We start from the raw sequence: 24,822 nt of genomic DNA on the forward strand, positions 1-24,822 counted from the left end.
TTCTTCACGATCTTCTGGAATAGGGGAGGTTGCTGCCCTGGATTTCTGTTAAATGGAAATGTTTACACTTGATGGAAATAACCAAAGGGTTATCTGACAAGATAAAGAGGGGATTAATGTGTCAAATGGGAAAATAAGCAACATGAGTAGATAAACCATAAAACCAATCTAATCACCCTATAAAGAAGCAATTCTTTAGAAGAAAGAAGAAAATGGAGGGGAGATATATATAAAACCATGTATATATAATTTACATATTATAGTTACAAATGAAATTTCCTCTAAGTAAAGTGCATGGAGTGAGGACTTCAATATGTATATACTTTGAACAAAATTGCAGAAGCCTCAAATCACAAAATCTGAGGATTAGGAGGGAATTTAGAGGACATCTGGTCAAGTCCTCTTTAGAATATCTTCTTGTATCAGAAAATATTCAGTTCTTATTAAGAGGACAAAGGAGAAAAATATGCAATCATTCATTCAGTTAATGCCCAATATGACCCTGTAACTGGTCCATCTTAAGATTCAGTAATTTACATTTTAAAGTATTTGTTGTAGGAGTGAAAATAGATTAAAAAGGAAACAAACTTTTCAAAATAAAATTCTCCTTTAATGTTTTATTTATAGTAATACTGACAGTTTCATCTCTTAAGAAATAAACTTCAACCCTTTAAGGAATATGAGTAAAAGGAAAACTTTTTTATAGTCTATTCAGGAGAGAAAAATCAAAATATCATACATTGGCATAGGAGTTGTTTAAAATTTGTTAAGGGGGAAGCATTCTAAAAGTCATAGTCTAGAAGACAGTTAAAAAAACCCAGCAATATTCAGCCTGAAAGAAGAGTGTCACATTATCTATCTTTAAATATCTGAAAGACCACTGTGTAGAAGATGACATGGTCTTCTTTGACTGAACAAGAATGGACATATGTTGACCACTTCTTACAGCCTCCTCATAAAGTATATACTGTTTTCTTTTCTTTTTACATTTTACATGTGAAAATAACCTGAAGCACAAAAAGGTTAGGTTACATTCCAAAGCAGCTTAGTTGGAAAATGCAGAGGGGCCATGTGAATCCAGGTGAGATGGCTTCTCTGGGGGTTCCCTGGGAGCCAAGAATGCACGACTCTTTATCTTCACTCTGGGGAAATGAGGGGCTCTCTGGTTTGTCTCTTGTCTAGTTAAGATGACTGATTCTAGGACCATCCAGCTTGAACTCAAATTGCAATTGCTCCACTTGCTGGGAGGGTAAGGGATAGGCTTAGTTGGGGTAAGGTCCTTACTCTCTCTGAGCCTCAGCTTTCCTCCTCTGTTATACATGAATGATAGGGGTAGTTACCTCATAGGATCACTTTAAGGATTGAATGTTTTCATAATTATAAAGCCTGACAGTATCTACACAATAAACACTAACTAAATTATTTGGAGTTTCCTGTTTGAGGGGCCTTTGTTTTCCCTTTTTAATCTGTTTGAAGTCTTTTCAGTTAGGTTGATTTAGATAAAAGCCCAATCTTCTCCCCAGTCAACAATTTTATACACACATATAGACACATATTGACTCATCCCTCAGAAGGCCAGGTAGAATGAGGAAGATAAATATTGCCCAGACAAGTGTTCCTGAAAGTCTTTTCTTCAGAACACAGGTTCTTTGGGGGTATTTATACGTGTTATGTGAGAAGAAATAGTCTGTACTTAATAAGTTTGAAGAAGGCTAAGTTATACAAAGATTGAAAAGATCTAGATTATAAGATTTCTCAGAGTCCCTAATATGCAGCATGCATTGTGAAAGCTCCAAGAAGGAACAGAGTATGCTGCATGTCACCAATCTTTTTGAATCAATAAACCCCTTTTTTCCCAGATGATTCTTGAAGCTGTGCCTCTGTTGTAAACACTGTGACTTCAGTGATCTGAGCCATAGGCAAGAGGGGAAAAGGCATTTATCTTATTCGAAGTCTAGCCTGGGCTCCCCTGGTGGCTCAGTGGTAAAGAATCCACCTGCAATGCAGGAGACACGGGTTCAATCCTTGGGCAGGGAAAATCCCCTGGAGAGGGAAATGGCAACCCACTCCAGTATTCTTGCCTGGGAAATCCCATGGACAGAGGAGCCTGGCGGACTATAGTTCATCGGGTCACAAAAGAGTCAGACACGACTTAGCCACTAAACAACACAACAGTCTAGCCCAGTTCATCTAGCTGAAGCCTGGACTACTAGTAAATCAGACCTGGGCCTAATCATGATTTAGTAGAACCTGAAAATCAGTGATTTCAATAGATTTAGGATTAATTCCTGAACATTTTGTCTTACTCCCACCTGGAGTGCTGCATCTGTGGATGGAAAGACAACTCAGGAGGTATAGATTAGTCCAGAGAAACAGGTTGAGGCAGCCACAGACACTGCTTCATCTTGACTGATCAGACCTCCAAAGAGCCCACTTCAAGAAGCAATTAAATCTCTCAGAAGCCTGAATTTTGCTTGTAAGCTGCTAACATACATCTGGCATTTTTATTTTTAATAAAAATGAAGTCCAAACTGTTGCAGATTTTTTTTGAACCATTGCAGGGTGTTTTCTTGTTTAAAAGAAGTTAGAGATTTCCATTCTCATTTAGAGTATCTTTCAACATCAATACACTGAACATTTATTCCTAGAGCTGCGGACCAGTGAGATGTACCTTTCTAAGGAAGCACTCACAGCTCTTGATGAAACTGACTTCACTGTGACACTTTCACAGTATATAGTGCCCTTTGTTTCACCTGGGAAATGAGGAGTCATCAACTGTGTAGTGAGAATTAAGGCACTCTAGACCTATATAGGTCTTCTGGAATAAATCTCTCTTATAAAACAAGAAATGGTTAGAGTGAGAAGCAGAGAATTATTAAGAAAATACTTTTGTTTTTAGCCAAAACGAGTGAAGTCAGAATTGACAGCCTCTATAATAAAAGTGCATGAAAACTAGTATTTTGAAAATTGACACTATTTTCCTCAGGAACTTGTTTCTTTTACTCCTTGCTTGAACTGGAGATTTTGGCAGTTGTAAATTTAAAAGATAGAAGTAATCTATTTTAGTGGTATTGTCAAAACAGATTTTTAAAAGAATTAGGTGTGAATATATTAATAGCATAGTAACATATTCCCACTTTTGGTGGCTCATATCTAAAGTGACCCAACTCGGGTTGTTTTTCTCCTATTTCAGTTTATCACTTAAAATGCTTCATTTTGCAGTTGAGTAACAAGAAAGTTCAATTCAAAATGGTTTAGGCAGTAAATGTTTTTTGCCTAAGAAGCAGAAATGTCAGGTTTAGGCTCAGATTTGGTTATTTAGCGATTCATTGAAGTCATCAAGAACTCAGATTCCATGTCAATGTATGGCAAAAACTACTACAATATTGTAAAGTAATTAGCCCCCAAAACTAAAATAAACAAATTTATTTGAAAAAAAAAAAAAAAAGAACTCAGATTCCTTCCATCTTCCTGCTGGGTCATTGTCACTGTATTAGATTTTGTCTCTAGGTTGATTTCTTCATTTTGACAAAACAGTTACAGCAATTCCAAACACCTCATCTTCACAGAGCCATGTTGAAAGGCCAGAAAAGTAAACATTCCTTTCTCGCATTCTTTTTTTTAAATAAAGAAAAATTTCCCAGAAGTTTCCATCAGACATCACTCATTTCATACTGTCCAGTATTACATCATACATCCATTCCTAACTCAATTCATGGTAAGAAAAATGAAACTACAATTCATTTATTAAACCAATCATATTTCACCAAAGGTGGAGGCTACCTTCCCTAGCACTCACAAATGGTGACTACTTGGAACAAAATCAGTGTTTTATTGAGCAAGGAAAAAGGGGGCTACAGAATAGTCAACCAACATTGCCTGCCCTATGTAGAGACCCTCAAAAAGAAGTCAACAATTTTAGCAAATTGATTTCATCTGACTTTCAAGAGAACTGTTCTTTCAAATGCTACAGATGTATCAACTATGGTTGTTTCATTGTATTCAGGACAAATTCATGAAAATTTATGGTTAGAGAATGATAGGTGAGGTAGGAACTGCAGTTAAACCAATAATCATGATTTCAAGGAGAACAAGAAAAGAAGATGATACACAATTAAACTACAGGGATGGAATAAAGTCATTTCTTTATAAAGAAACTACTGTGTCTCTTTTTTCATTCCTTACTTTTCTTGACAGCTGCCATTTCTCACCTTTAACTACTAATTATAGAACACAGGTTGTACCTTCATTGAGCAGATTACCTTGGAAGAAAGCTGGCTTGAGCATGAGCTGTTTGGATAATCTCCAGTTACTTCAATGAGACAGTTTAGCTGAGTAGAGAATTCGGTTTGGATTCTGACTTGACTTCTCAATGACTGTGTGACTCTGTAAAGTTACTTTAACTCTCTGAATGTCAATTTCACCTCATTGATAAAATGGAGTTGAAAGTTACTGATTATAAGATTGTTGAGGAAATAAACTAACATGATGTTTCCAAATGTCTGGCTCCTACTTCAAACATAGTAATTGTTGTTCTTCAGTTACTAAGCTGTATCTAACTCTTTGCAATCCCATGGATTGTAGCACGCCAGGCTCCTCTGTCCTCCATGATCTGCCAGAGTTTGCTCAAATTCATGTCCATTGAGTCTGTGATACTGTCTAAACATCCCATCCTCTGCCGCCCTCTTCTCCTGCCTTTAGTCTTTCTCAGCATCAGCGTCTTTTCCAATGAGTTGGCTCTTTGCATCCTGGTGGCCAAAGTATTGGAGCTTCAGCTTCAGCATCAGTCCTTCCAATGAATATTCAGGGTTGATTTCCTTTAGGATTGACTGGTTTGATCTCCTTGGAGTCCAAGCAATTCTCAATAGTCTTCTCTAGCACCACAATTCCAAAGCATCAGTTCTTCAGCAGTCAACCTTCTTTATGGTCCACCTCTCACATTCTTACAGGACTACTGGAAAAAACATAATTTTGACTATATGGATTTTTAAAGGCAAAGTGATGTCTCCTCTTTTTAATACACTGTCTAGGTTTCTCATAGCTTTCCTTCCAAGGAGTAAGTGACTTTTAATTTCATGGCTGCAATCACCATCTGCAGTGATTTTGAAGCCCAAGAAATAAAATCTGTCACTGCTTCTACTTTCTCCCCTTCTTTCTGTCCATGCCATGAAGTGATGGGACCAGATGCCATGATCTTTGTTTTTTGAATGTTGAGTTTTAAGCCAATTTTTTCACTCTTTTCTTTCATCCTCATCAAGAGGCTCTTTAGTTCCTCTTCACTTTCTGCCATTAGAGTGGTATCATCTGCATGTCTGAGGTTGTTAATTTTCTCTCAGCAGTCTTTTGATTCCAGCTTGTGATTCATTCAGCATTTCACATGATGTACTCTGCTTAGAAGCTAAATAAGCAAGGTGACAGTATACAGCCTTGTTGTTCTCCTATCCCAATTTGGAACCAGTTTGTTGTTCCATGTCCAGTTCTAACTGTTGCTTCTTGACTTGCATACAGGTTTCTCAGGAGATGTATAAGATGGTCTGGTATTCCTATCTCGTTAAGAATCTTCCAGTTTTTTGTGATCCACACAGTCAAATACTTTAGCAAAATCAATGAGCAGACGTAGATGTTTTTCTGAAATTCCCTTGCTTTCTCCATGTATGATCCAGCAAATGTTGGCAGTTTGATCTTTGGTTCCTCTGCCTTTTCTAAACCCATCTTGTACATATGGAAGTTCTCAGTTCACATACTGTTGAAGCCTAAGTTGAAGGATTTTGAGTATTACCTTACTAGCATGTGAACTGAGCACAATTGTGCAGTAGTTTGAATATTCTTTCTCATTGCCCTTCTTTGAGGCTAGAGTGAAAACTGACCTTTTCTAGTTCTGTACAGTATTTATTTGGGAATACCAGACCACCTTACATGTCTCCTGAGAAACTTGTATGTATATTTATATGTGTGCTTAGTCGCTTAGTTGTGTTGGACTCTTTGTGACCCCATGGACTGTAGCCCACCAGGCTCCTTTGACCATGGGGATTCTCCAGACAAGAATACAGGAGTGGTTTGCCATGCCCTCCTCCAAGGGATCTTCCCAACCCAGGGATCGAACCCAGGTCTCCAGCATTGCAGGCAGATTCTTTACCCTCTGAGCCACTAGGGAAGCCCATATTTAAATGTATTTATTTATAAATAATTTATAATAATAAATAATATAAATAATTATAATTATATAAAATTTTATATTATAAAATATAACTAAATATAAATATTAAGGTAAATAATTATTATAAATTATTTTTATAATAAATAATTTTATTATTTAAATAATAATAATTTTTAAAATAAGTGGCACAAACTTTCAGTTTTAAAGGAAAAAAGGCATGGGCATAAAGTGCACAATGTGGGAAATATTGGCAATAACTATATAATATCTTCAGTGACACTGTAACTAGACTTATTTTGGTGATCACTTTGAAATGTATAGAAGTACCAAATCACTATATTGTGTATTAAGAACTAACAATGTTGTAAGTCAATTATACTTCAAAAACAAACATAGAAAAAGAGATCAGATATGTGGCTACCAGAGGCAGGGGTGGGAGAAACGGGTATTGAATGAAGGCAGTCAAAGGTACAAACTTCCAAATACAAGATAAATAAGTACTAAGGTTATAATTTATAACATGATAAATAGAGTTAACATTGCCAAATGTCATATATGAAAATTGCTAAGAGAATACTAGTTCTCATCACAAGAATAAAATTTTTTTCTATTTTTCTATTTTTTTCTACTTTGTACCTCTATGAGATGATGAATGTTCACTAAACTTACAATACCACTTCATGATATATGTAAATCAAATTATTCTGTATACCTTAACTTATACTGTATGTCAGTTATATTTTAACAAACCTGGAAAAATAAGAAACCACTATGCAATGTCACCTCATGGCAGTTAGAATGGCTGTGAATGCTAAGTCACTTCAGTCGTGTCTGACTCTGTGCAACCTATGGACTGTAGCCCACCAGGCTTCTCTGTCCATAGGATTCTCCAGGCAAGAATACTGGAGAGGGTTGCCATGCCCTTCTCCAGTTAGAATGGCCATCACCAAAAGAAAGCCAAGAGATAACAATTTCTTGTGTGAATGTGGAGATAAAGGAACCCTGTACACTGTTGATGGGAATGTAAATTGATACAGCTCATATATAAAACAGTAATGAGAATCCTCAAGACATTAAAAGTAGAACTACTGTATGCTAGCAATTCTGCTTCTGAGAATATATCCAAAGAAAATGAATATACTAGCTCAAAAAGTTATCTGCTGCCCCATATTCATGGCAGCATTATTTACAATAACCAAGACAGATAAGCAACCTAATTCATCATTGGATGAAGTGATAAAGAAGCCATGATACATATAGATACTATACACATATACTATGAAATATTATTCATCCATGAAAATGAGGAAATCCTATCATTTGCAACAACATGGATAGATGGTAAATGTATCATACTGAGTGAAACAAGTCAGACAAAGACAAATGGTGCATGATCTCACTTGTGTGTGGAATCTTTTTTTAAAAAGAACAAGCAAACTCATAAAGAAACCAGATTTATGGTTACCTTAGGTAGAGGTTCAAGGGAGAGAAATTGTAGGAAGGTGGTAGAAAGGTATAAACTTCCAGTTATAAATAAATATTATGGATATAATGTACAACATGATGACTATAGTTAACACTTCTGTGTGATATATAGAAAAGAGTATATCCTATGAGTTTTCATCAAAAAAATAAATTTTTCCCTTTCTTCTTTTTCTTTTTTTTGTATGGTATGTTTATGAGAAAATGGATATTTGCTGAATACATTTCAAACTATATTTCACAATATATGTAAATCAAACCATGATTATGTATGCGTAAAACTTAAACAGTGATCAATTATTTCTCAATAAAACTGGATAAAAGTAGAATCATTATAAGAAATGGCAGAAGGTAGCCTTAATAATGGTCCTCAGACTTAAAAGGTTTTTGCCAAAAACAGTAACAGTCTAGTATTTTTCTTGGGTTCAGAACAAGAAAACTCCCGTTTTGAATGCTCAGTGTTAGTAAATACACCTGTTACATTTCTTTCTGACCCATTGTACAACATATTCTGACGTCCTAATCTGTAGTTTTCTTGGTCTGTACATTAACTGACGTTTATTGGCCTTCTCAATGTAAGAATTTCACAATAAAAAGATGATTTATAATCTGCTTCCCTCTTCACACTATATTATGAAATACAAAGATAATGATAAGGAGCATGCGTATGTGAGCTCCATGCTGCAAATTTGCGTTTTCTTAGCCAGGAAGACCCCTCTTAAAGGCCATTTCCTGGGCTAAAGAGAGAATTCAGGCTGAGACCTCCCCTAGGAGATCTCTCTTAACTTAAGACAGGATTGCCACACCCCAACATGGCACTTGAGAAAACTTGGGTCTTTTTAATCAGGATCGATTATACAGTGGAAGTAGGAAATAGATTTAAGGGACTAGACCTGATAGACAGAATACCTGATGAACTATGGACGGAGGTTCATGACACTGTACAGGAGACAGGAATCAAGACCATCCCCACGAAAGAGAAATGCAAAAAAGCAAAATGGCTCTCTGAGGAGGCCTTACAAATAGCTGTGAAAAGAAGAGAAGCGAAAAACAAAGGAGAAAAGGAAAGATATACCCATTTGAATGCAGCGTTCCAAAGAAAAGCAAGGAGAGATAAGAAAGCCTATCTCAATGATCAGTGCAAAAATATAAAAGAAAACAATAGAATGAGAAAGACTAGAGATCTCTTCAAGAAAATTAGAGATACTAAGGAAACATTTCATGCAAAGGTGGGCTCAATAAAAGAAATGGTATGGACCTAACAGAAGCGTAAGATATTAAGAAGAGGTGGCAGGATACACAGAAGAACTGTACAAAAAAGATCTTCACGACCCAGATAATCACGATGGTGTGATCACTCACCTAGAGCCAGACATCCTGGAATGTGAAGTCAAGTGGGCCTTAGGAAGCATCACTACAAACAAAGCTAGTGGAGGTGATGGAATTCCAGTTGAGCTATTTCAAATCCTCAAAGATGATGCTGTGAAAGTGCTGCACTCAATATGCCAGCAAGTTTGGAAAACTCAGCAGTAGCCACAGGACTGGAAAAGGTCAGTTTTCATTCCAATCCCAAAGAAAGGCAATGCCAAAGAATGCTCAAACGACCGCACAGTTGCACTCATCTCACACGCTAGTAAAGTGATGCTCAAAATTCTCCGAGCCAGGCTTCAGCAATACGTGAACCGTGAACTTTCAGATGTTCAAGCTGGATTTAGAAAAGGCAGAGGAACCAGAAATCAAATTGCCAACATCCACTGGATCATCGAAAAAGCAAGAGAGTTCCAGAAAAACATCTACTTCTGCTTTATTGATTATGCCAAAGCCTTTGACTGTGTGGATCACCACGAAATGTGGAAAATTCTGAAAGAGATGGGAATACCAGACCACCTGACCTGCCTCTTGAGAAACTTGTATGCAGGTCAGGAAGCAACCGTTAGAACTGGACATGGAACAACAGACTGGTTCCAAATAGGAAAAGGAGTACGTCAGGCTGTATATTGTCACCCTGCTTATTTAACTTATATGCAGAGTACATCATGAGAAATGCTGGGCTGGAAGAAACACAAGCTGGAATCAAGATTGCCGGGAGAAATAACAATAACCTCAGATATGCAGATGACACCACCCTTATGGCAGAAAGTGAAGAAGAACTAAAGAGCCTCTTGATGAAAGTGAAAGAGTAGAGCGAAAAAGTTGGCTTAAAGCTCAACGTTCAGAAAACTAAGATCATGGCATCTGGTCCCATCACTTCATGGCAAATAGATGGGGAAACAGTGGAAACAGTGTCAGACTTTATTTTTGGGGGCTCCAAAATCACTGCTGATGGTGATTGCAGCCATGAAATTAAAAGACGCTTACTCCTTGGAAGGAAGGTTATGGCCAACTTAGATAGCATATTTAAAAGCAAAGACATTACTTTGCCAACAAAGGTCTGTCTAGTCAAGGCTATGGTTTTCCCAGTGGTCATGTATGGATGTGAGAGTTGGACGGCAAAGATAGCTGAGCGCCGAAGAATGGATGCTTTTGAACTGTGGTGTTGGAGAAGACTCTTGAGAGTCCCTTGGACTGCAAGGAGATCCAATCAATCCATCCTAAAGGAGATCAATCCTGGGTGTTCATTGGAGGGACTGATGTTGAAGCTGAAACTGCAATACTTTGGCCACCTCATGCGAAGAGTTGACTCATTGGAAAAGACCGTAATGCTGGGTAGGATTGGGGGCGGGAGGAGAAGGGGACGACAGAGGATGACATGCTTGGATGGTATCACTGACTCGATGGACATGGGTTTGGGTAAACTCCGGGAGTTGGTGATGGACAGGGAGACCTAGCGTGCTGCAATTCATGGGGTCGCAAAGAGTCGGACACGACTGAGTGACTGAACTGAACTGAACTGAGATCAATGGAACAGAAAAGACAACCCAGAAATGAACCCACATTTAGATGGGCAATTAACCTACATTAAAGGAAGCAAGAATATACAACAGGGAAAATACAGTTTCTTCAATAAATGGGATTGGGAAAACTGAACAGCTACGTGCAAAAGAATCAAGTTGACTACTCTCTCCCACGATGCAGAAAAACAAACTTGAAATGGATTAAAGACTTAATGTAAGACCTAGAAGAAAACATAGGCTGTAAGCTCCTTGACACTGGTCTCAGTGATGATTTTTTGGAAATGTCTATTCAGGCAAGGGAAACAAAAGTACAAATAAACAAATGGGATTATATCAAACTTAAAAGCTCTTGTACAGTGGAGGAAACTACCAACAAAACAAAAAGACTGCCTACTGAATGGGAGAAGATATTTGCAAACTGATAAGGGATTAATCTGATCTGATAAGGGATTAATATCCAAAATATGCAAATGACTCACACAATTCAACATCAAAAAAAAAAAAACCCTTATGAAAATTGAGAAAAGGACATGAATAGACATTTAAAAAAAAATACAGATGGCCAATAAACACAAGGAAAGATGCTCAACATCATTAATTATCAGGGAAATGCAAAACATGAGATTTATCACCTCACACCAGTCGAAATGGTTATTATCCAAATGACAAGAAATAACAAGTGCTGGTGAGCCTGTGAAGAAAAGGGAATTCTTGTACACTGTTGGGGAGAATATAAATTGGTGCAATCACTATGGAAAACAATATGGAAGTCCCTCAAAAAATTAAAAATTGTATTACCATATAATCCAGTAAATCAACCCTAAATATTCACTGGAAGGACTGATGCTGAAGCTGAAAACGCCAATACTTTGGCCACATGATGCAAAAAGCCAACTCATTGGAAAAGATCCTGATGCTGGGAAAGATTGAAGGCAAAAGGAGAAGGGGCAACAGAGGATGAGAGGGTTGAATGGCATCACCAAGCAAACTCTGGCAGATAATGAACAGGGAAGCCTGGCATGCTGCAGTTCATGGGGTTGCAAAGAGTCGGACACAATTTAGTGACTGAACAACATGATCCAGGAATTCTACTCTCAGATATTTTTCTGAATAAAAAGAAAACACTCATTAAAAAAGATATATGCACCCCTAGGTTCATTGCAACATTATTTACCATAGCAAACATTTGGGAGCAACCAAAGTACACACTCAAATGGGTATATCTTTCCTTTTCTCCTTTGCCTTTAGCTTCTCTTTTCTCAGCTATTTGTATGGCCTCCTCAGATAACCATTTTATCTTTTTGCATTTCTTTTTTTGGGGGATGGACTTGATCACTGCCTCCTGTACAATGTCATGAACCTTCATCCATAGTTCTTCAGGCACTCTACTATACTTAATCCCTTGAATCTGTTTAGCACTTCCACTGTATAATCATAAGGGATTTGATTTAGGTCATACCTGAATGGTCTAGTGATTTTCCCTACTTTCTTCAATTTGAATCTGAATTTGGAAATAAGGAGCTCATGATCTGAGCCACAGTCAGCTCCCAGTCTTGTTTCTGTTGACTGTATAGAGCTTTTCCATGTTTAGCTTCAAAGAATACAAACTGATTTTGGTATTGACCAACTGGTGATGTCCATGTTTAGAGTCTTTTCTTGTGTTGTTGGAAGAGGGTATCTGCTATGACCAGTGTGTTCTCTTGGCAAAACTCTATTAGCCTTTGCCTTGCTTCACGCTGTACTTAAAGGCCAAATTTGCCTGTTACTCCAGGTATCTCTTGACTTCCTACTTTTGGATTTCAGTCTCCTCCGATGAAAACAACATCTTTTTGGGGTTGTTAGTTCTAGAAGGTCTTGTAGGTATTCATAGAACCATTCAACTTCAGCTTCTTCAGCATTACTGGTTGGGGGCATAGACTTGGATTAGTGTGATATTGAATGGTTTGCCTTGGAAATGAACAGAGTCCATTCTGTCTTTTTTGAGATTGCACCCAAGTACTGCATTTTGGACTCTCTCGTCGACCATGATGGCTATTCCATTGATTCTAAGGGACTCTTGCCCATAGTAGTAGATATAATGGTGATATGTGTTAAATTCACCATTCCAGTCTATTTTAATGCACTGATTCCTAAAATGTCAATGTTCACTCTCACCATCTCCTGTTTGACCACTTCCAATTTACCTTGATTCATGGACCTAACATTCCAGGTTCCCATGAAATACTCCTTTACAGCATCAGACTTTACTTCCATCATCAGTCACATCCAAAACTGTGTGTTGTTTTTGCTTTGGTTCCATCTCTTCATTCTTTCTGGAGTTATTTCTCCACTGTTCTCCAGTAGCATATTGGGCACCTACTGACCTGGGGAGTTTATCTTTTAGTGTACTATCTTTTTGCATTTTCATATTGTCCATGGGGTTCTCAAGGCAAGAATACTGAAATGGGTTGCCATTCTCTTCTCCAGTGGACCACGTTCTGTCAGAACTCTCCACCATGACCAGTCTGTCTTGGGTGGCCCTACACGGCATGGCTCATGGTTTCACTGAATTTGACAAGGCTGTGGTCCATGTATCACTTTGAATGTTCAAACTACTGCACAATTCCACTCATCTCACACACTAGAAAAGTAATGCTCAAAATTCTCCAAGCAAGGCTTCAACAATATGTGAACCATGAACTTCCAGATGTTCAAGCTGGATTTAGAAAAGGCAAAGGAACCAGAGACAAATTGCCAACATCTGCTGGATCATCATAAAAGCAAGAGAGTTCCAGAAAAACATCTACTTCTAATTTATTGACTATGCCAAACCTTTAACTGTGTGGATCACATGAACTTTGGAAAATTCTGAAAGAGATGGGAATACCAGACCACCTTACCTGCCTCCTGAGAAATCTGTATGCAGGTCAAGAAGCAACAGTTAGAACTGGACATGGAACAACAGACTTGTTCCAAATCAGGAAAGGCGTGCGTCAAGACTGTATATTGTCACCCTGCTTATTTAACTTATATGCAGAGTACATCATGAGAAACGTTGGGCTTGATGAAGCACAAACTGGTTCAAGATTGCTGGGAGAAATATCAATAACCTCAGATATGCACATGACACCACCCTTATGGCAGAAAGCAAAGAGGAACTGAAGAGCCTTTTGATGAGAGTGAAAGAGGAGAGTGAAAAAGTTGGCTTAAAACTCAACATTCAGAAAACTAAGATCATGGTATCTGATCCTATCACTTCATGGCAAATAGATGGAGAAACAAGGGAAATAGTGACAGACTTTATTTTCTTGGGTTCCAAAATCACTGCAGATGGTGACTGCAACCATGAAATTAAAAGACGTTTTATCCTTGGAAGAAAAGCTATGACCAACCTAGACAGCATATTAAAAACCACAGACATTACTTTGCCAATAAAGGTCCGTCTAGTCAAAGCTATGGTTTTTCCACTAGTCAAGGATGGATGTAAGAGTTGGACCATAAAGAAAGCTGAGAGCCGAAGAATTGATGCTTTTGAACTGTTAGAGAAGACTCCTGAGAGTCCCTTGGATTGCAAGGAGATTCAACCAGTCCATCCTAAAGGAAATTAGTCCTGAATATTCATTGGAAGGACTGATGCTGAAGCTGAAACTCCAATACTTTGGCCACCTGATGTGAAGAACTAACTCATTGGAAATGACCCTGATGCTGGGAAAGATTGAAGGCAGGAGGAGAAGGGGACAACAGAGGATGAGATAGTTGGATGGCATCACCGACTCAGTGGACATGAGTTTGAGTAAGCTCCGGGATTTGGTGATGGACAGGGAAGCCTGCTGCAGTCCATGGGGTCACAAAGAGTGGGACACATCTGAGTGACTGAACTGAACTTCAAAATACACATTGAAAGATGAGTGGATAAAGAAACTGTGGTGGATATACATATGTATGGAATTTTACTCAATCATAAAAAAGAATAAAATCTTGCTATTTACAAAAACATAGATGGACCTAGAAGGTATCATGCTCAGTGCAACAAATAAGACAGAGAAAGATCTCACCTTATGTGGAATCTAAAAAACAAGAGAACAAATATAACAAACAGAAACAGACTCATATATACAGAGAACAAACAGGTGGTTGGCAGAGGAGAAGGGAGTGGAGGATGAGTGAAATAAGGTGGGTGAGGTTAAGAGGAGCAAAATTGCAGTTACAAAATAAATGAGTCACAGGGATGAAATGTACAGTGTGGGAATTATAGTCAATAATGTTGTAATAACTTTGTCGGTGACAGATGGTAACTAGACTTATTGTGGTGATCACTTTGAATGTATAGACGTATTGAATCACTATGCTGTGCACCAGAAACTAACATAATGTTGTAGGTCAGTTCAGTTCAGTTGCTCAGTTGTGTCCAACTCTTTGCGACCCCATGAACCACAGCACGCCAGGCCTCCCTGTCTATCACAAACTCCCGGAGTTTACCCAAACTCATGTCCATTGAGTCAGTGATGCCATCCAACCATCTCATCCTCTGTTGTCCCCTTCTCCTCCTGCCCTCAATCTTTCCCAGCATCAGGGTCTTTTCTAACGAGTCAGCTCTTCACATCAGGTGGCCAAAGTATTGGAGTTTCAGCTTCAGCATCAGTCCTTCCAATGAACACCCAGGACTGATCTCCTTTAGGATGGACTGGTTGGATCTCCTTGCAGTCTAAGGGACTCTCAAGAGTCTTCTCCAACACCATAATTCAACAGCATCAGTTCTTCGGCGCTCAGCTATCTTCACCGTCCAACTCTCACATCCATACATGACCACTGGAAAAACCATAGCCTTCACTAGACGGACCTTTGTTGGCAAAGTAATGTCTCTGCTTTTTAATATGCTGTCTAGGCTGGTCATAACTTTCCTTCCAAGGAGCAAGCATCTTTTAATTTCATGGCTACAATCACCATCTGCAGTGATTTTGGAGCCCCCAAAAATAAAGTTAGCCACTGTTTCCCCATCTATTTGCCATGATGGGGACGAGATGCCATGATCTTAGTTTTCTGAATGTTGAGTTTTAAGCCAACTTTTTCACTCTCCTCTTTCACTTTCATCAAGAGGCTCTTTAGCTCTTCTTCACTTTCTGCCATAAGGGTGGTGTCATCTGAATATCTGAGGTTATTGATATTTCTCCCAGCAATCTTGATTACAGCTTGTGCTTCATCCAGCCCAGGGTTTCTCATGATGTACTCTGCATATAAGTTAAATAAGCAGGGTGACAATATACAGCCTTGATGTACTCCTTTTCCTATTTGGAACCAGTCTGTTGTTCCATGTCCAGTTCTAATGGTTGCTTCCTGAGCTGCATACAGGTTTCTCAAGAGGATGGTCAAGTGGTCTTGTATTCCCATCTCTTTCTTAATTTTCCACAGTTTATTGTGATCCACACAGTCAAAGGCTTTGGCACAGTCAATAAAGCAGAAATAGATGTTTTTCTGGAACTCTCTTGCTTTTTCAATGATCCAGCAGATGTTGGCAATTTGATCTCTGGTTCCTCTGCCTTTTCTAAAACCAGCTTGAACATCTGGAAGTTCATGGTTCACGTACTGCTGAAGCCTGGCTTGGAGAACTTTTAGCATTACTTTACTAGCGTGTTAGATGAGTGTAATTGTGTGGTAGTTCGAGCATTCTCTGGCATTGCCTCTCTTTGGGACTGGAATGAAAACTGACCTTTTCCAGTCTTGTGGCCACTGCTGAGTTTTCCAATTTTGCTGACATATTGAATGCAGCACTTTCACAGCATCATCTTTGAGGATTTGAAATAGCTCAACTGGAATTCCATCACCTCCACTAGCTTTGTTCGTAGTGATGCTTCCTAAGGCCCACTTGACTTCACATTCCAGGATGTCTGGCTCTAGGTGAGTAATCACACCATTGTGATTATCTGGGTCGTGAAGATCTTTTTTGTACAGTTTTGTGTATTTTTGCCACCTCTTCTTAATATCTTCTGATTCTGCTAGGTCCATACCATTTCTGTCCTTTATTGAGCCCATTTTTGCATGAAATGTTCTTTTGGTATCTCTAATTTTCTTGAAGAGATCTCTACTCTTTCCCATTCTATTGTTTTCCTCTATTTCTTTACATTGATCAATGAGGAAGGCTTTCTTATCTCTTATTGCTATTCTTTGGAACTCTGCATTCAAATGGGTATATCTTTCCTTTTCTCCTTTGCTTTTCACTTCTCTTCTTTTTACAGCTATTTGTAAGAACTCCTCAATTGTATTTCCAAAAAAAATGTCGGAAGGAAGGAGAGAAAGAAAGAATTAAGCTGAGACTAGAGGTCTCTAAACTGAGGCTTACAGTCACCTACTTACAGGATATATTCTCAAGTGTGTTGTGTAAAGTAACTAGAGTTCAGAGGGAAGGTGTCTCAATGTATATGTATTTGGTTGCAATCTGATAGCAACAAAAGTGTCCCTGATTCCCACTACCTTAAATATTCCTTAAACTCCATGCTTGGAGTCAAGTTTCATAAAATGCATAATGGGAAGAGAGGCCTGGGTACCTAATATTTCCTCTGGTTTCAGGGAAAACAGCTCTGACCATATAGAGGAGTCATTCTCATTTGCTCATTGTCTGTTAGTAAGACCCTTGCAGTTTGGTCTGTCACTCACGGACAGCTCTGAATGAGATCACTGGAGACTAAAACTAAACATTTCTGCAAATGTGAGTATGTTTCATTGGTTAATTGTCCCTTCATAAATCTTCATTTTTCAAATGTTATCATAAAACAGTTAGACTCTAATTACAGCCATGTAGGGGGTTTCCCAGGTGGCTCAGTGCTAAAGAATCTACCTGCAATGCAGGAGATATGAGTTTGATCCTCTAGGTCAGAAGATCCCCTGGAGAAGGAAATGGCAATGCACTCCAGTATTCTTGCCTGGGAAATCTCATGGACAGAGGAGACGGGTGGGCTGTAGTCCATGCCATCATAAAGAGTCAGACACAATTTAGCGACTGAGCATGCATGCACTCACATTGACTTACACTGGCTTCTATCACTGAAGTAAACCAGTAAGGAAGAAGACAGATGAACGTGCTTTTAATCTCCTCTCTAGTGAGGCAGCTTAAATAATGAAGATAAAATTTAGAAATAGTAAATGAGAACTTTGACTAATCTAATAACAAAAAGGCCTCTCAGAATTTTAGAGCTGAATGAGATTTTAGTGATAACCTAATCCAGTCCCTTTATCTGTAAAATGATGACACTATGGCATACAGTGCTAAGTGGTTTACCTAAGGAATACAACTAGTGAAGATTGGGTAGTGAGACTACTACCCAAGTCTATGACTCCTAGTCCCTGTACCACAAATCAGAACCACATTTTGTTGTAGTTGTGAGCATAAAGGAAGTGATGTTTAACTTTTCTGTTTGAGGCAAGTAAATGTAAAGTATTTGCCCTCATTATAGGATAGTTAGAAAATGTTTCCAGTCTTGCTTCTCATTAGGTAACTGACCATAATGCTTACGATGGAAGCAATAAAGCCTATACCATACTGAAGACTCTGAAAAGAAAACAAACAAACAATAGATTGAATCAAAATGCAAATGCTCTACAAAATGTAGACTGTTTGCTTATTGTTTTACTTCTTCTCCAATGGAGACAAAAATTCAGTTGACCACAATAGAAAGACAATGATGAGTTGATTGACTCATTTGTACAATACATCAGAGAGACCAGAAAATTACTAAGGTAAACTGAGAAATAGGAAAATTCTAAAATTATCTTGCCTGAAGACTCTTTTTTGCATAAGCTCATCAGAATGCTATCATAACTGGTATTTCCATGATTCCGTTTCTAGGAGCCAAACTCATTTTGCTCACCACATTATCAAACAAATAAGCAGCTCCTATGGCTTGCTAATCAAGCCTGAAGAAGCAAAATATTGATGTGAACATTTGGTGATAGCACCAGCTACCACCAAACTCACAGCAGAAAAGAAGGGTGGTGAGGAAAGAGTTTCCTGGGGGAAAACTCAGTGCAGCAATTGTGATGGAAGACATCATTGCAGATAGAAAGGGGAAGAAAAGTTTTAATTCTTTTATTACCAATCTTCCACTGAGGATGTCCTTCTCTTGTCATATTCTCCAAATGCTTCTCTCTCGCAGCTCCATCCTAACCCACATGTTCCTGAAACAACTTGGGAGTCATTCCCTTTCCTTAGTGGAGGACAAAGGAGCTGGCATGCTATTGTCCATGGGGTCGCAAAGAGTTGGACACAATGAACAACAACGACAACATTCTCTCTCTCTTTGCTCCAAGATTCAGGGCTGGAAAAGGATTCTGGGTCCGTTAAAGGGTGTTGGTGAAGAACAGCACTGCTCAGAGAAACATAACTCCATAAGCAATTTTATCTCCATTAGAGCAGGGAACTTCTTTTGGTTCATGAATGTGTCTAAGCCATTAGAACAGTGAGTACTTTTAATAAAAATCTGTTAAGTGAATGAACTAACTTCTTAGTCCTTAACCCACTAAAACAGTGGAAAATTGCTTCTCCATCATCACTGGGCACCTTTCTTCCTCCTTCCAGGTTTTCATCAAAATTTGATTATCCTTTATCATTCCCAGGAGATAATAATTTATTACCTATTCTGATCATGCTAGCTAACCTTGTTGGCCAAGCCCACAGTGGCTCTCTGAGGCTTCCAGTCAGTGCTGAGCCACTACCTTGCCAGGAACCTCAGGCCTGAGGTACATCAGGACCATCTCTTTGAGGTCAAGAGGAAATGCACAGTTTCTCTTGCAAACAGAGCCAACCAGCTGGGCTCTCCCACCCAGGATGGAGGCCCTCCTTAATATGGAGATTCCTATCTCCTTCTCTAAGCTTATTTCCTTAAACAATAGCCTGTCTCTAGGTTTCTGACTTTTGGAAATAAAAGCCACAAAAATTCCAGATTTATTTTTCATTCCTCCCTGACTTCCCCAGGTACTAACACACACAAACTTCTATCAGGTTAAATGGATAAAATGGAAAGTGGAAAATGAAGGATTAAAAAAAAAAAACCAACATAAACATCTCAAAATATTATCCAGCCGTATCAGTATGGGACCAGGTGCATACCCTTAGAGCAACTGTAAGCCCTACAGGTTAATCCATTGACCACAAAAGTAGCATAAAACAAAGAATGAACAGTTGTTTGTATCCTTCTTTAAACTCCAGTACAGAAAAAAAACTTCACATTCAGTAACAGGTTTTCAGTTTTGTTTTTTGGTCTAATATCCTTCTGCAATGAACAGCTTAAAGAAACTAATCTCTTCTGGAAAATGTTTGGATGTTAAGACAATCACCAACTCAAAAACCATCAAAGCTGCTTCAATAAAATGATATAGACTAGCTTTCAAGGCACTTGGCCTACATAAATTTGTACTTTAAATTAAATTTAATGGCCTTTTGGTGAGGACAATGAGCATTATTAATTTAACATTTTAATATATTTTAAGAGACATGAAAACTTGGATAGTAAAAACATATTTTTCTTATCCCACTCATGCAAAGGAAACTTTCTGGAAGGAATTTGTTTGGAATGAAAGGGGAAGGATTGGCGTGCAGGTGAGGGTGGGCAGACTGGGAGGGTTCTTTAGGATTTATGGTGTTTCAGGATTAGCAACAGTGAAGCCATAAGAAAGGATGAAATTATGAGGCAGATTGATTTATTAATTAGAAATACCATGGAAATAATTTATTTGGAAGGAAGGCCATCACCAAATACCTTACAATTTCTATTCCTTATTCCTAATCACTGCTTTGCATCCTGTGTTACCACGTATGTTCCAGAACAAACCTATGCTTCCAGTCTCCAGGAGAAAAAAGGAAACACAAATAAGAACAACATTTTATAGTGATTTTAATGACCAGAACTCTCAGACTCCTTTCTGCCATCATTATCCTGTAACGTCTGGATTAGTTCATATTTCAGTCCCAGGCAGATCTCTGCTGTAATTTGCACCATGCTACAGATATACACTTTAGAATTATGTAGGAGTGCCTAATTTTAAGGGCTTCCCCAGTGGCACTAGCGGTAAAGAACCCACCTGCCAATGCAGAAGACCTAAGAGACATGGCTTCAATCCCTAAGTCAGAAAGATCCTCAGGAGGAGGGCATGGCAACCCATTCCAGTATTTTTGCCTGGAGAATCCCTTGGGCAGAGGTGCCTGGCGGGCTATAGTCCACAGGATAGCAAAGAGTCAAACACGACTGAAGTGACTTAGCACGCATACATGCCTAACTTTAAACTGTGGGCATAACTTGTGAGAGACCAGTTAAAACACTATTAATCTGTATTATTTTTGTGTTTTTTAAATGCTCTTATATTTATAATTATTTACATTTTAAAAATCAAACCATATAAAACAAAAATCCTTTCAAGATGAATATTTATATGGCATTTTGTTTCAGGAAAGAGTAATTGTGAAATAGATGTCCCACTAATCCAAAGTCAGCTAACCTAAAGTTACCACAGTTGAGATAAACCATATTTTCTAAAATACTTTTTAACACTGTTCATTCACTTTTAAAAATTAATAAAAACAGCAAGAAACAACTTGTGCACCTTTACTTACCCCAAGCTCAAGTTCCAGTTTCATAAAACTTTAGTCATGTTCAGTTCAGTCGCTCAGTTGTGTCTGACTCTTTGCGACCCCATGAACCACAACACGCCAGGCCTCCCTGTCCATCACCAAGAGTGATCTCCCAGAGTCCACCCAAACCCATGTCCATCGAGTCGGTGATGCCATCCAGCCATCTCATCCTCTGTCGTCCCCTTCTTCTCCTGCCCTCAATCTTTCCCAGCATCAGGGTCTTTTCCAATGAGTCAGCTCTTCACATCAGGTGGCCAAAGTATTGGAGTTTCAGCTTCAACATCAGTCGTGTATATAATTCCAAAGACTTAAAAGTCCCACCTTCTTCAGTTGCTTCCATCTTTGGACAAAGTTTCACTTTTCCTATTACACCAAGACAAATTACCAAATGGAAATAACTTGCTATCATTGAGCCACGGTCAAGTCTCACATAGGATCTGTTCTGATACTACCTTCTGTACCGGATTTCACTATATGTTCATAAAATACAACTAAATTTAAAAAGACAGAACTCAAATCTATAAAGGCCCAATAATAAATTAGATAATAAATTCTAACCTCCAATAAGATTTTTCTGGTTTTCATCATCTACAAAAGTTCTCCTTTAAGCATGTCATCAAGTAAGGTGAAACAGGAACATAGTTCTCTAAGAAGTATGATTTCCTGAAGTGACTAAGTAATTAAACCACAACATGAAGTCATACTTCCTCATATAAAATTACTAACATACCTGTAAAAGTCACCTGTCATATTAACCAGAAACCTCAAGAATGAAAGACACTCCTTTGAAAATGTTCAAATCTTCCTGTGTGTTAGGTATTAAAAATACTAAAAATATACTATGACATGTGCTCAGGAAAATTTCCTGCTACACATACTGAAATATATCCCTGATCAAAGTGGTGTGAAATAAGAATGCAGCTAAATTGGTTATATGGCAAATATTAAGATATGTTGAATAACAACATGAAAGCTAGAACACACCCTGCTTATTTTCTTCAGGACCAGATGGAACTGCAAATATTTTTTGAACGTGGTATCTTATAAACTGATGCAGAAAGATGATAGGCATTCAATGATTCAATGCACTTTACAATATCACTGTAATTGACAGAATGAATGTATAGATACAAAACCTTACTCAAGAGGCTGTCTTTTCCAAATAAGCGTTTTTAAAGAAATGTTTCTCTCTTCAAATGTTCGTTTTCTTGAGGAAAATACTGCTGTCTTCATTTTCATTATCAAGATTCAATTTGGCCCTTGCTAATATTAAATAGAAACATTCAGTTTATGTGCGTTGGGGAAAAAAAATTACGGGATTTGGAGTTATGTTACATAGCTTGATGAAACCCTATCAAAATTACTCTTTGGAATTTCTCATGAAACTCACTTCACTGATAATTACATACATAAACAAATTTTTTAAAATAAGATTTAATTTTGTTAAATGACTTTATAATGCTAAGAACTGGCAAAGGTCCTCTAAGAACGGTTTGGAGCATGGCCAGATGCCTGCATCAGGAGCAAGGCACTTCCTCTCCCAGCTGCTGAGAGTATTGGTTGCTGATGGCTCACAGCTGAGTGCTCTTCTGCATCTCACTCTCTGCCAAAGCTTTGCCCAGGGCATCCCACTTTTAAGGAATGGTCAAAAACAGGGTACAAAAACAGACCCCCTTGCCTGTATTCAGGTTGACACTGAAACGAAACCCCAGATCCAGAGCCCCTATGGGGGTTGCCTGTGGCCTCTACTGCAATGTGTTCACAAATCAACTTCTCCCTCTGCTTCCATCTTTCCAGTACAGATGCTGTTCCCAGTAATTACGCACATAAATCTCCCATTGGAGTCTCTTTCCCAGGGAACGCGATTTAAGACAGTTGGCATTGAAAGTGGTCCCAGAAATAAGACGCTAAAACGGAGTTTTGGAATTCCCTGTTGGCCCAGTGTTTAAGAGTCCACCTGACAGAGCAGGGGACACAGGTTCAAAACCACATGCCACAGAGCAGCTAAGGCCACACGCCACAAATACTTCAGAGACCAAGTATTGCAACTACTGCACCCCCCTCGTGCAACTAATGAAGCCTGGCACGCTCTAGAGCTCTGCAACAAGAGTAGCCATCGCAATGAGAAACCCTCGTAATGAGAAACCCTCGCACCACAACGAAGTGTAGCGCCTGCTTGTGGCAACTAGAGAAAGCCCCTGTGCTGTGTGTTCAGTTGCTTAGTCATGTCCCACTCTTTGCAACCCCATGGACTTCAGCCCATCAGGCTCCTCTGTCCATGGGATTTTCCAGGCAAGAAAGCTGGAGTGGGATGCCATTTCCTCTTCCAGGGAATCTTCCTGACCCAGGGGTCGAACTGGCGTCTCTTGCATCAGCAGGCAGACTCTTTAACCACTAAGCCACCTGGGAATCCCCAGAGAAACACCACACACAGCAACAAAGACTCGATGCAGCCAAAAATAATAAATAAATAAAAATTTTTAAAAAACAGGTGGCCGTTTTGGAGTTGGATCTCTGCCAGCCAGCTGCCAGTGAGAGGCCCATTCCTAGCCCAGAGAGGACTGTTAGCACCTGGTTATTGCTGTGGCAATGTGATTACTAATTGGAATCGCATATGGTTCAGTGGTAAAGAATCTGCCTGCAATGCAGCAAAAGCGGATTCCATCCCTGGGTCTGGAGGATCCCCTGGAGGAGGAAATGGCAACCCACTCCAATCCCATGGACAGAGGAGATTGGCGGGCTACAGTTCATGGGGGCTGTAATGAGTCTGACACGACTGAGCACTCACATGCCAAAGCTGTGCCCCACTTGGTTACCTGTAATTGAAGTAAATGAATTAACAGGGCCTTTTGCATTTAATTCATTGGATTATATCTGGTTATAGTTTAGACAAGACTGCCATCTCCTGGAAAAGCTAATAAATACTGGTGACTGAGGTGTTTCCATCCTTTTGGGAATCAGTATTAGGAAACCGATTGCATCTCCAAGCCACCTCAGTATCTCTCCATGCTGCTGCTGCTGCTAAATCGCTTCAGTCGTGTGCGACTCTGTGCGACCCCATATACGGCAGCCCACCAGGCTCCCCCGTCCTTGGGATTCTCCAGGCAAGAATACTGGAGTGGGTTGCCATTTCCTTCTCCAATGCATGAAAGTGAAAAGTGAAAGTTAAGTCCTCAGTCGTTTCCGACTCTTAGCGACCCCATGGTCTGCAGCCTACCAGGCTCCTCCGTCCATGGGATTTTTCCAGGCAAGAGTACTGGAGTGGGGTGCCAATGCCTTTTCCTATCTCTCCATGAGGTTAAACCAATTCTCAACCTCTCACAACCTCTGTGAAAAAATTTTTGCATAGGACCAAGATTTCAAAGAATCTGTGCATCACGACTTTTCTTAGGTGACAAGAAAACGGTAATTTAAGTTTAAACAAAAGATAATATTTTAGAACTCTCAGGTCTTAATTCTTAATCCTCACATCAGCTCTCTGAAGTAGGAACTATTATAAACACATCCACGTTACCAAGGAGGAAAATAAAGTCTACGGAACTTACGGTTACCCGTAAGTTTCTTTTAGCGGAAACCCCACCCAGGAAGTCAGAACTCCAAGGCTGAGGAGAACAGTAACTAAGTAACCGCTCCGCCTCAGTTGGGCATGCGCAGAAAAACACTGATAAATTCTGTAGGAATTTTGAGAGGCG

At 39.0% G+C, this 24,822-nt stretch overlaps 1 long non-coding RNA gene across 1 annotated transcript in view; it reads right to left on the reverse strand.

The window, feature by feature from the left end:
• The window catches only part of LOC145546009 (uncharacterized), a 34,549-nt gene extending 9,800 nt beyond the window's left edge, over positions 1–24,749 (reverse strand). The window contains exon 1 of the long non-coding RNA XR_014082415.1: positions 24,676–24,749. This is a non-coding gene — a long non-coding RNA (uncharacterized LOC145546009). The remainder of the gene's footprint in view (positions 1–24,675) is intronic.
• Positions 24,750–24,822: the final 73 nt, after the last annotated feature.

Source organism: Giraffa tippelskirchi, chromosome 4, assembly GCF_054371585.1.
Source record: "Giraffa tippelskirchi isolate mGirTip1 chromosome 4, T2T-mGirTip1v1.2.pri, whole genome shotgun sequence".
Lineage (NCBI taxonomy): Eukaryota > Metazoa > Chordata > Mammalia > Artiodactyla > Giraffidae > Giraffa > Giraffa tippelskirchi.